Source organism: Mesoplodon densirostris, chromosome 12 (genome assembly GCF_025265405.1).
Source record: "Mesoplodon densirostris isolate mMesDen1 chromosome 12, mMesDen1 primary haplotype, whole genome shotgun sequence".
NCBI lineage: Eukaryota > Metazoa > Chordata > Mammalia > Artiodactyla > Ziphiidae > Mesoplodon > Mesoplodon densirostris.
This window is the reverse complement of record NC_082672.1, coordinates 98,185,265-98,198,840: the sequence shown is the minus strand read 5'-3', so window position 1 is coordinate 98,198,840 and position 13,576 is coordinate 98,185,265. Positions and strand designations below refer to the sequence as shown.

The 13,576-nt window shown below is 39.2% G+C and overlaps 1 pseudogene; it reads right to left on the bottom strand.

Moving 5' to 3' along the window:
* The window catches only part of LOC132499897 (ferritin light chain-like), a 46,981-nt pseudogene extending 38,770 nt beyond the window's left edge, over positions 1-8,211 (bottom strand).
* Between the last annotated feature and the right edge of the window lie 5,365 nt (positions 8,212-13,576).

The window sequence follows — 13,576 nt, the reverse complement described above, 5'->3', positions numbered from 1 at the left end:
CTTGGGAAAATTATAGTTATTCTAGGCCCCTTTCCTTTTCTTTACTTTGACAGAGCTGCACTAGATGACCCCAAGTAACATTGCACTCTTTGCAGTAGTAGCTTAGATGTTATTGGTGTTCTGAAACAAATGAAGACAATGACACATGAAACTGTGCCACATCTCTGTAACTATGTTTTCTTAGAGTTGCCTCCATTTTACAGATGATAAGATGGCTGAGCACAGAAGTAGATGTCTTGACCAGAGGTTGCAGAGTAGATGGAACTGAACCACAAGTTTCCTTCTTTCCTGAAGCTCACTTAGCCAAAACATAGGCTTCTGAATAGTAAGCTGTAAAGCATATTATCAGTATGCTTTAAAAGAAGCGGTTCTTCTAGGATTTCCAATTAATAGCAGGAGGTTTTGAAATTCTTCAAAGATCATCTAATTTTGTGAGATTTACAGCTCAATTTTCCTGTCAAGCAAGTTGTATTAGTGCCAATCATCTGAGCTTCTGGATGCTTCTCTGAACTTCTTGAAGTTTTCTTCTTGCTATCTGAAATTCATGCCAGATAAGCCTTTTTCTAGAGCGCATATACAGACTTGTGTATTTTTATACAGAAAAGCAATGCAGTGAGTCAGGACGGGGGTTAAGCCCTCATTCTCAGAGTGGTATTGAGCTCCTGGTGAAATATAATCATCATTTCCTCAGAATCGAAAAGCAGTTATCTCTAGTTTTTAATCCCATTAACTATTTATACATTTATGTATGATACATGTATTTATTGTACCTACTAGGTGTGTTCTCTTTGGGAAGTACAAAGCTCTTTGAGATATAGGTTGTTCATTTTTCCGTTTTCCCACAAATACTGTGACCTTTTGAGCAGGAAGGTCTATATTTTACTAACATCTAGAACCAGCAGTTAACACGGTGTCTAAGATGTAGTCAATAAACATGAAATACTTAAATGAACACATTTTTAAGGAAGGAAATGAACAAATAGAAATTTTTCATTTTCAGTCACAAAGCAACCAGAGACATAAAAATGATACAGACAACGAGTGCTACGGTCATTCAAATAAGGCATAGAATAGATACAACAAGGATCTCCTTATTGGCACAGGGAACTCTACTCAATATTTTGTAATAACTTATAAGGGAAAAGAATGTGAAAAAAGAATCACTGTGCTGTACACCTGAAAGTAACACAACATTGTAAATCAACTATACTTAAATTAAAAAACAAACAGACAGACAACAACAACAACAAGAAAAACCCGAAAGAGGTCATAGAAGTTTTTATGAGATTCCATAAGAGAAGCCAAATGAGGACGGGCGAGACGGCTTTTGAATCAATTCAGAGGAGAGGTCACAGAGAAACTTGTCTTTGACCTGAACTTGAGTTTCCATTAAGATTGCAACACAGGGATATTACAGATGAAGGTAATCACATAAACTTACTACACTGAAACTTGCAGAGGTTATGAGTGTTGTTCAAGGTCCCAAAGCAAGTGCATTGTGGAATCAGAATTTTAAGTGAGACCTAATGAACTAAAAACAAACAAACAAAAAAACAAACCTTTTCTGTGATACCATGTTGCCTTTGAAGTCGTTATTTTGGTGGGTTGGTAGAAAGTGGTTCCCGTGTTTCTGGCAGCAATGACTAGTTCTGTCCCCCCAGCGGCCCCCCTCCCCCGAGTTGATCCTCAAAGTTTCCTTTAGAATGGACTTGCTAAAATGCAGACATGCAAGTATTCATGACGCCTGTGTCCAATCATTTCTCCTGCCATTGCCTACTTCACTTCTGGATTATATGAACAATTCACTGTCTTCATTTATGCTTTTCCCTCCTCCAAGAACTCCTTTCTCCCTATGGGGCACCTGGGAAACCCACTTCATTTTTCAAACCTCAGTTTACATATTATGTCTTTTGTGCAGTCTTCTTTTTAGTGTTGTGATCACATGCTCCTTTTTGCTACCCTTGCACTTCTGCATGCCTGACTGTTGCACTCGCTACACTGTATTGTGATTGTGTTGTTTACATATATCTGTGTTCTCCTGGGCAACGTTCCTTGGGGCCAGGGACTACCGTTTTTCATCTATTGATGTTGCCTTAGCATGTTACTTGTTGCGAAGTAGTTAGTTATAAAAATGAGATTTGTTTAAATTGAAAATTGTTATGTACATATTAGTTATTATCATTTACAGATATAACAGGAAAAAAATATTAATGCTGGTGCTGAAAGTTCACTTCTAGTAAATGATGGTGGAACTTGACTTCACTTATATTATTTTCCCCACTATTTTATATCTTTCTACCTGATATCTCTTCTTTATTCCCATCTCTTTCTTTATTACTAAACCAAGAAAAACAGGGATGAGGATACGGCTAGGCCATACTTGGCTGGAATAGTAAAGAAATTGTGTGGGGTTTTGGTGAGAAAATCCTGAAGCATACAGGTCTGCATCTTCCTTTTATTTATTTATTTTTTTTTTTGCGGTACGCGGGCCTCTCACCGTTGTGGCCTCTCCTGTTGTGGAGCACAGGCTCTGGAGGCGCAGGCTCAGCGGCCGTGGCTCACGGGCCCAGCCGCTCCACGGCATGTGGGATCTTCCCGGACTGGGGCACGAACCCGTGTCCCCTGCATCAGCAGGTGGACTCTCAACCACTGCGCCACCAGGGAAGCCCCTGTTTGAAGTTTTTTGATAAATTAGATTTGATAACACAGTTTTATAAAAACTTAGTTTGGACATTTCTGAACCCCTTTTTTTGTTTCCTTATGTAAGAAAGCTGCTTGTTTAGGGTTAATACTAATTCAATGGGGGTAATATTTACACAGGACCAACCCTAACATTCATAGTGTGTGGCACAGGAAACAACTTTGAATGGCCATTTCAAGGAACAATATACTTAAGTGTATACAATGAGTAAAATGGATGAACTACACAAATTTATGAGTTGAAAACCATAGAATCATAGAATTTTCTCACTGTAAAGGTTCTTACTTTTCCAACTGCTTAACTTCAACCTCTGTTAAAGCACTTCAGTAACAGGGAGTTCTTGAGTTTAAAATGCAGTCAGTCCATTTTATAGTTGAAAGGTTCTACTTGTCAAAACATTCATCCTTTTATCAACCTAAACCTGTCTACTTGGTCTAAAATCTTCAGTGTGGGACAGTCTAAACCCTTTTTCATAGGACAACTCCTAAAATAGTTTAGAGCGACCACCTACTTTTCTCCTGGTCTTGCTTCATGTCATCTATTCCCAGTTCCTTCAATTACTTCTTATTTTAGATTCCAGACACTTTACTGAATACACTTTCTTCAGTATAATAACTCATTTGCTGAATGTGATATTTTAAGCCTAAAAGGATTTGTTTACTGTTTTCTGTAAAGAATTAAAACATAAAATGTCCAATCAACCAATAATTCTTCACCTAACATGATTCATATACACCAATTGATAAGGAAAATTTAAAAACTCAAATTACTTCATTCTTAAAGAGTGATCATAGTATGTCCTTATTTATAATGTACAGGAAATAGGAATTTTCTTTCTGTGCATCTATAACAGTGCCCTCTTGCAGGGTACAGAGGATCCTCCATTGATGCTGCCTAATGATGTGTATGTGACATCCTGATATTTACTAAGAAGTTAGACATTCAGGAGGATTTTTTGTTCCCAGCAGACATACACATATGAATTTTTCTTCTCTATTTTTGTGTGTTTCTAACTTCTATTATTCATCTATTGGCACTTAAGTGCATTCACCAAACTGCATCATAAACATCAAAGTAGATTACTTCACTTTTCCTTTTATGAGATTATTATACTTATCAACCAATATCTGAGCCCTTAATATGGGCAAATCATCCTAGCCTGTTAAGCACAGAGGTAAAGAGCATGGAGTTGAGAGGGCACACACCAAGATTTGAACAAATTACTTAATCTCTCTAAGTCTTCATTTTTGTATGTGAAAAATGAGAATAATTACAATGATTGAACTCATAAGGTGGATCGTAGAACACATCTAGGTGCTACGTGCAAAGAGCTTGTTTGACTACCTGGCAAATATATCCATTCTTTATTAACATGATGGTGATGATGTTGATGGTGATGATGATGATGATGCAGCTACCAGCAGGTGTCCTTATTAGGTTGGTAAGGATGGTGAATAAGCCACAAGATCATGTCTGTGAACATTTGCATTCTAAGGCTACACTGCCTTTGCCTTCCCAACTCCGGCTCCACTCCTCATCTGTTTAAACATCTCCCAAGATAGCTCAGGTCTTCTCCTCTGTGAAGCTATTCTGAACTACTCCTCTAGAATGAACTTAAAATACATTGCTTGCACTTATATTAATTTATATCAAGTACAAACTTCTGCAGTGGAATCACTCATCCTCCGTCAACCTTATATGGACCTTTACCTCCAACACTGATATCTAGCAAATCCTTCCACTACATTATAAATTATTAACCATAAGGTTTAGCATGTTCTCTCTTCCAAGGTATTTAGAACTTTAAAGGAGAAAGAAGCCTGCCCAAGTGGACAAAGCTAACACTTATCAAGCATGAGCTCCCAACATTTGCACCAGACAATTTCACATCATCTCATTATAAACTGACAATAATCTTTGTGAGGTTGGGGTCCTAACCTTCTTTTTACTGTGGATCCCTTTGACAATATGGAGTAGCCCATTTAAAGAGTCTTAAAATAACACTTTTAAATTCATAAAATATAATACATAGAATCTCAAGAGAAACGAGTTACTATGTTTTAAGTGCAGTCATTAGAATATTTTCAAAACCAAATTTGTGATATAGAAACGAATGGGTATTTAAACTCATTAAATAACGAGATACAACAGAGACTCTATTAACTACTATACTTAAAAATAGTGATGATGGGGAGGTGGGTTCACAACTCTGATACATGTGTACTGAAATTGAACAATTAAATAAATAGATGGTGGATGGTGGTAGCCACATTTCTCAATATTGAAGTATGAATTTACAGATAAACAAGAGGAGAAGGCTAAACTAATCTCAGCGATAATGCATTATAGTTGCAGACATCAGTATACACTCAGCTCAATATAGATATAGATAGTTATATATAGAAATATTTACGGATATGTGTATATACATGGGTTAGTATACATATATATTTCTTTGTTCTCTCAGTTAAGAGAGCCTAATCAAATAATAGCCCATTAGCAACAGCACATCTAGAGCCCAGATCTTGGTTTCTATTACTACTCTCCAATAAAAGGAATCAGGGCTCCTCAGAGAAATGACTGATTCTAGGACTGGGGCAGGAAATACACAAAATGAGCCTGGAGCATCTTGTGGTACCAGAAAGTCAGGAAGTGTTAAACACACACACAAACATGCATGCTAAACGCAGATACACAGACACACACCCCAAAGGGAGTATGTCAAAGGAGCACAGGCGCCAAAAGCAAACGCTCCCAATGGCCAAAGCTGGAACAATTCAAACAACAAAATAAAGTAGTATTGGATTATAACCCAAAGGATAAAATAGATATCCATGAGTCTATACTGATATAAATAAATATCAATAATTGAATAAATTAATGTTTAGGGGAAAATAGACAAATCTGTGTGGAAGAATTCCAAATACTTTATGTACATACTCTGTCCTCAAGGAGGTGGATCATAACTCTCCACTCTTTGGGTTTGTGCTTCACATAGTGACTTCCTTCCAACAAGTGTAGTGTGGAAGGGGTGGAGGAGTAACTTTACAGTGGAGAAATCTGAGACACGACCTCAGCCAGGTTATCAAGGTCAACATCAACAGGCAAATCACGTTGATAGCATGTACCCTTGATAAGATGTTATAAAAAAGGCACTTTATCTGGTTGTCCTCCCAATAAACCATAATCCCAGTCTTACCATGAGAAAAGCATTAGACAGTTTACATTAGTGAAGTATGCTACAAAACACTTGATCACTGCTCCTCAAAACCGTCAAGGTTGGGGCTTCCCTGGTGGCGCAGTGGTTGAGAGTCCGCCTGCCAATGCAGGGGACACGGGTTCGAGCCCTGGCCTGGGCAGATCCCACATGCCAGGGAGCAACTAAACCCGTGCGCCACAAGTACTGAGCCTGCGCTCTAGAGACCGTGAACCACAACTACTGAGCCCATGTGCTGCAACTATGGAGGCCCACGCGCCTACAGCCCGTGCTCCACAACGAGAGAGGCCACTGAAATGAGAGGCCTGCGCACTGCAACCAAGAGTAGCCCCCGTTTTCCGCAACTAGAGAAAGCCCACGCGCAGCAACGAACACCCAACACAGCCAAAAATAAATAAATTAAATAAATACATTTAAAAAAGAAACTGTCAAGGTTATCAAAAACAAGAAAAGCCTGAGAAACTACCACAGCCCAGAGGAGCCTAAGGGGGCTTGATAACTAAATGTAATGTGGTGTCCTGGATGGAAGCCTGAAATGGAATTAAGGACACTAGGCAAAAGCCAAGGAAATCTGAATAAAGTACAGACTCTGGTTAATATTATTGTATTAATATTGGCTCGTTAATTGTAAAAAAGGTACCACACTAGTGTACGGTGTCAATAATAGAGGAAATTGGGAATGAGATATATAAGAACTCTGTATTATCCCCTTAATTTTTCTGTATATCTAAACCATTCTAAAATAGATATAGTCTATTAGATAAAACAAAAAAGGTAATGATGAGTTGATTGTAACATCAGACTAGTGATACTTTGAGATAACTATAAAAACTGCCTTAGGAAATTGTCTGTGGTATCTGCTGGGGATATAGTCACAGGTACTCCTAATATTATTGTGGTTTGTTGTCTGCATTTAGATTTAAAGGACATGCTCAATACTAAATTGCAGCTAGAGGTTAGTGAAATTAAAGATGTAATATTCCCATCCAGATTCCACATACACTTTGATACATATTAAGAATCCCCTGCTCTTTGGTGAGGTCTAATTTTATGAAAGTGAAACTCAGAGAGATGAATTAGGTTGTTCCAGCTTTTAAAAAGCCCGCATTCTAGGGTCAAGAATTCTTACTGAGCCTTGTTGAAACTGTTTGCTACACTACCTCCTAATTTTGGAACTGCTAAACAGAGAGTTGGGAACTCTTCCTAGATTAAAAGTACTGCCTTGGCCTTGTGCAATTATACTGTTTAGGTTGCTGGACAAATCCAAGGATAAAACTGGCCTGGACCTAGTGATGGGCAATTCCAAAAGCAAGCTGAATGTGAGAAGTTCACTCACAGAGAACCCTAGTGTCAAAAAGCCTCTCTACTTGGGAATGGCTGAACACCGGGAAAATAAGCCCTGGTTCAGCTGTAAAGAGAGCACATCCTTGGCCTTTTTTTTCCCTTAAGTCCGGAAACTGATGATCTGGTCAGCTTAGGAGAGGGAGGGAGGAAAGGAGGGAGGGAGGAAAATGAGAGAGAGAGAGAAACCTGTTAATAGGTGGTGCCAATTTAAAGAGAGAAGGAAAGGGTTTATTATATACGTATATGCTAATATTATTCCTAAAGCCAATTCTGATAAATCCTTCGGGAAAGAAAGAGATGCAGCCACCTGTTAATGTGGCTTCAGCTTCTTTGTTTCCAACTGTTACAGCGGTCACCAGACCAGCCATTCCACTTGGGGCGGGGCCAGGGGGTTAGAGGGGGAACATCTGTCCACTAAGGACACTACTGAACAGCAACAAAACCTTGGGGCGACCCCTCTCTCTTTCCTCGAGTGCTTTCGCTAGCCGGTCCTACTTCCCCACTCCTTTGGGAGTTTCCTGTTCCATTACGTAGGCAAGAGGGCGAGAGGTCCCAGCTTTCCTAATTGTGAGTGGTTTGGCTGGGTGTGTACGTGCGAGTAACTGTGTGTGTGTGTGTGTGTGTGTGTGTGTGTGTGTGTGTGTGTGTGTGTGTGTGTTGAGGGAAAGTGGAGCTTGCTACAGGGGCTTAGAAAAACTAGTCGCCAATTTAAAATATTTTCGGAGTGTTTGAATGATATCTTCAAAGCTAATCCCACTCTCAAATTCAGCGAAATGAACAATGCAGATAAGGAAGATGAAGAGGGTGGAAAACCCACACAGCGGAATGGAGCTGTCCATGCCGCGGGAGTGACGGGGGAGCGCTCAGAGGTAAGGCGCTCTGCAGAGAAAGTCACTCTGGCTCTTCTCTCTCGGTCCACCAGCCGGCGACGCTTCTTCTGTAAAAGCATTCCTGGAAAATAACCCTACAACCGGGAAGGGTAGCGATCTTTGAGCGCAGTTTCCGGGAGCTGGTCCCCGCAGCAGGGAGAGGCCCCTCTCCCCCCGCGGCTGGCGCGGAATGTGGCGATCCGGCCCGGCGCGGGGGATGACTTCCTGCGGCCGGAGCTCGGCGGCGGGGGCGGCGGGAGCAGCTGCTGCAGCTGGCAGGTGGGGTGGGGGCCGGCCGAACTGACCAAGCACAGACCCGGCGCGGCGGCACTGCGGCCCCGGGGCAGCCGGCGCGGGGACATGCGCTGATGCGATCCCTCCGGAGAAGGTAAGCAGCCCGGCTATTATTAGCCGCGGCCACACTGCGCGGTGCTTTCTGCTTGGTTAGTAATGGGGTTTGTAATACAGAGGGAAGAAGGGGAATATCCCTGCCGCCTTCTGCAACGGGAAAAAGAGCAGCAACTGGAATTGAAATATTAATCAGCCAAGTGCTTGAGATTATTGGAGGAGCGGTGGTACTGGGCCAACAAAGAAGGCGGTCAGCCTCTGTAATCTTAAGATAATCAACCATTGCTGTGCCACACTCGCTTCGATATTGAAGAGGATTCAGAATGTAAAATAATTTGAGTTTCACTTTTACGTTGCTACCTTCAACCTTCGCTTGGTTAATTTCTGGTTTGCGAGCAGCAGGTTCTTGTCAGCAGCCTAGAGAAGTAATCGGAAATCTTCCCTCTCCTTTTGCCTTCCTCAGTCTTCTCCCTTTCCAGTTATTAGAATGGGTCTGCACATTTCAACGTCAAACACCCACTTCAATACTGAACCTTTAGAAAGAATCTCAAATTAGAGGAGAAACTTACCTCCTGGAGTTCAGCTTGGGTTGAGCAGCACTTGTCCCCACTTCTCCCTTCATTTACCATCTTCTCTTGTCAATCATTTCATTGATTCCCCCACCCCCCACCCCGGGGATGCTGTGCTCATTAACAAGCCAGCTCTTGTCAGCTCCTGTCCACCACCTCTGTTCCGTGACTGATTTTTCAAGGACCCAGAAAGGACATTGCCTTATACCATGTTTGGACTATTATCTGTGTCCTTCCCCAAAATGCATGGCATGAAAAATCCTTTAAACCCAGTACCAACATGGTTTCCGATAACTCCCTTCATTGTAGTCACTGCAGCTACCAGATGGGTTTCGAGGACAGCAGAATCTGTTGGGGTGTGAGAAAGAGGGCTATACCTACATATTTTGCTCCACGTGCCTAAGAAGAGGTGGAAGTAGAAATGCAAATGTCAGTCTGTCCCGTTTTTCTTGAAGCTTTTTTAGTCCAGCTAGGTTGTGAGACACCTAGCTGGGTAGGGTATGGGGCAAGTCCTCCTGCAAAAGCAAGCAGTGTGTTTGTCCTAGGATTCCCCCAATAACCTCAAAAGAGATTCCAGAGAGGCTTTTCCCACAGGCAGTCAGAAAGCCAGGGGAGGTGGCCAAGGTAAACCTCAGGTTATTTGGGCATCCTCAAGTTAGTCTCCCCTTTTAGGGGTTCTGACCTAGGATTTCCCCACAAACGCTTTGCTGCTGAGCTCAAGTGCCGATTCTTGTTGCCCACCTAGGGATGTACAATTGAATGATATTCTGTGAAATGGTGAAGATTGCTATGGTGGGGATTACAAATGTGCCACTTCACCAACAGAGAACAGTTGCAATAAGCCAGACTGTGTGGTGTCTGTGTGCCAACATTCCATTTAAAAAGAGATTTGTTATCTTTAAATCTGAAATTAAAGAGACAGTTTGACTCAAAAGGCCATGGATTTTATTTTAACAAATTAAAATAGGAGACCAATGAAAAAGAGGTCCAGGGTTTATAGCTAACCTTCTTACCTTCTTTTTTAAATATTGCTTTAGAACAAGATACTGGTTCTGAAAAATCATGTTACTTCTATTATATATCGTTCTTGTTTTTCTGATTACAAATTCTCTATTTATAGATACACTTTGGAAAGAGTTGAGTTGGTTTCTTTGTCTCTATCTTCAGTATATGAGGCAGAAGGAGTGGAGGAGGGTGGGCAAATCCCACTCCAAATGGCCCCCTCAGAGAACTGTACCCCGGACCATGCAAACCTCTGGACCGATATTGTTTTGGCTGGTTGTTATTATTATCTTTAAATGTGGTTTGGGTTTGAAATATTCAATTTTCAATATTCTAAAATTTTGGCTCAGGCACACCAACTAGAAGAGAGAACAAAGAACAAGAATAGCAAAACTATTTTCCACCTTTCTTACCTAATTGTAAAATATTTAATTCTATGAATAATTATTCTGAATAATAAGTGAAAAACATATTAAAATAATAATTCATTTTTTAGAAAGTAGCCCAAGGTTTACGAAATACAGGTGAGTGCAATTGATCTTAAGTACAGTAAAAATTTCTGTAATTTTGAAAGGTGTTTTTATGTTGAGTATTAGTACATGAAAATATGCTAATGATGGTTAGAAACTGAAATGTCTGTTACTTGGTTTCTGAAGAAACTGAGTTCTTTGGCAAGAAATGGGTCAGGATTAGGGGACTGGAGCCGCCAAAGCCGGCAACATACCTGCCAGTGATTGTATAGGTGAGATGAATGCATGAAGTTATGGATTAGGGTTGGAGAAGCCTTCTGGGGAGGAAAGAAAACAAGATAGAAAATAGAATTTGTTATTTTAGTGCAACTAAGATAATTAAATTTAAGGTATTTCTGAATTTGGACTTCGTTATATTTACACAATTTCTGAGGAAAGTTTCTAAATTCCAAGCCCTAGGTAGAAATAGTTGTATGATTTCCTAACCGAAACTAATTTATGACTCTATTTCCTTTGTTAAAAACGTTTCCCAGAGAAAGGAAAAATTAATTGTCCCGTGTTAAGGAGGAGTAATACCAAATAGAAGGATGTATTCTATTAGTTGCTAAATGAACTGTAGGAACTTTTTTGTAGATATGACAAGATAGAATTGAAATCAATCTGTTGCTTTCCAATCACGTAAAGAAAAACATTTAGTCTGGTGGGTGGTCAGTGTTATCAGTAATTTAAGACTTGAGTACCCACTTAGGATTCACAAAGTTGCCCTCTCTTTACAAAAGGCATTTTCTGGTGCTGCATTACTGCCATTAGCTACAATTGAAATAGACTTATCCTGAGATTTTGAAAAACAGAAAAAGAAATAGTAGGATTAATAAGGCTTTGCCTCCACTGAGAATGGGTAGAAAAAGTGCTATTTTGAAAGTTATCAATGGCCTCTTAATTGCCAGATTTCTGCGCTGTTTCAACCTGCTCTTTATGTCTTTATTTTTAAGTTCTCTTCTAAGTTCTTTTTTAAAAATTTTACTGCTTAGTGTTTTATTCACTAAAATAGCATTTTTAATTGAAGTATAGTTGATGTGTAATATTATATAAGTTACAGGTGTAAAATATAGTGACTCACGATTCTTAAAGGTTATACTCCATTTATAGTTATAAAATATTGGCTATATTTTCTGTGCTATGCAGTATATCCTTGTAGCTCATTTTATAATAATAGTTTGTACCTCCTAGTCTCCTATCCCTATATTGTTCTTTTTTTTTTAAATTAAATACTTGTGTTCAAAAGTATTATTAATAAGTAATACATAAAGAGATATCTCTTTATCTAGTTTCTCACTAATCCCCTTAAATTACCTCATGACCAGCCTAGAACAAGTGCTGTTTATTTCTAGTTTGTGCCTCATGATATCACGACTATATGTCTTCATTTGTTCCTTTCACTCACCCTGCTACACGTTGAAACCTTGCTCACAGCATACACTGCCTCTTCCATGAACCCTTCCCCATACCCACCTTCCTTCTCATTTCAGATGTGTTTCTCCCTTGTCTAAATGCCTGTGGCACTTTCTATTTTGGTCTATCCTTTAGTTTGAACATGATTTGCTGTTGTAAAATAACCCTAGGGAGCAGAGTCTTTGACTAACAACTTTTTATTACCTGAAACTCATAATACAGTGCCTAGCTATGTATATGCAAAGTAGATGTTCAGCAATTTGCTTTTAGTGAAGAAATTAGCTATTATTTTCCAGGGGTGTATATCCACCTACTCTAATATCCAAGTTAGGCTCTAAATAGTGTGTGCAGGTACATTTTAGTTTAAAATCCCTATATAATAATATAGTGAAAGTACATTCAAACAGTTATATTCAACAAAAGTTATTGTGAGCTTACATGCCCTTAAGTGGATATTGGCTCATCTGTATCAAAAAGCATAGTAAGCATTACAAAAGAAAACTTTAAAGAAGACATTGTACCAGCTTTCAGTATGCTTTCATTCTACTGAAAACAAGTAAGCAGGGGAAGATGTCTTGCATAAATAAGTACTAGTCTTAAAGCGCTCTGCTAGGTACTTTCATCTATGGTGTATAATTTCATCCTTCTACTATATGCTAATTTTACACTGAGACTCAGAGATCTTACCTAAATGGCAGAGATTCTTTCGACATTCACATGCTGTTCTTTGAAGTGTTAACGAGTGAAGGAAAACTATAAAAACATAATCAGAGTAGTTTAAAATGGTTTTGTGGTCAGGCTTTCCAGTGCTTTTTAAACTTTTGGGTCTTAACATCCCCTTTAATAATTCAATAAAGGCTATGCGTCCACTCCCCAAGTACATACACAACACACACACATAGAATTTTGCCTGTAATTGCAGGTGTTCGCAGACCTAATAAAGCCCTCCTTTGCAAATGCTTTAAGGACATCTACGCTGGGCTCAGTTTTTCTTTTTGCTTGTTGTATGCTTAATATTTATTTTTGTACCTATTAAAATTAAACAAATTGTTATCTGTTATAGATTGAGATATAAACCTAAGCAGCTTCGTACTTTACAACTTTTCTTTTTGCATTTTTGTATTCTGTCCTCTCTCACACAAACACACAAATTTATATAAATGAGATCAAATAATACTTTTCTGTGAAGAGAATGCTTAGAATTTATTCTTAACGATTTTTCTATATATCACACGTCAGTGTTAGCTGTAGTCATCATGTTGTACATGATGTCCATAGTATGTATTTATCTTACAATTGGAAGCTTGTACCTTTGACCATCTTCCTCCAATTTCCCCTCCCCTGACCCTCTGTCTCCTGTAACCACAGGTCTGATCTCTTTTTCTATGATTGTTTTCTTTTTTTTAAGGTTCCACATATAAGTGAGATCATATAGTGTTTGCCTTTCTTTCTCTGACTTATTTAACTTAGCATAAAGCCTTCAAGGTCCATTTCTGTTGTCTCAAATGGTAGCATTTCTTTGTTTTCTTACAGATGAATAATATTTCAGTGTGTGTGTGTGTGTGTGTGTATACATATAATACGTATATATCTATAAATATATA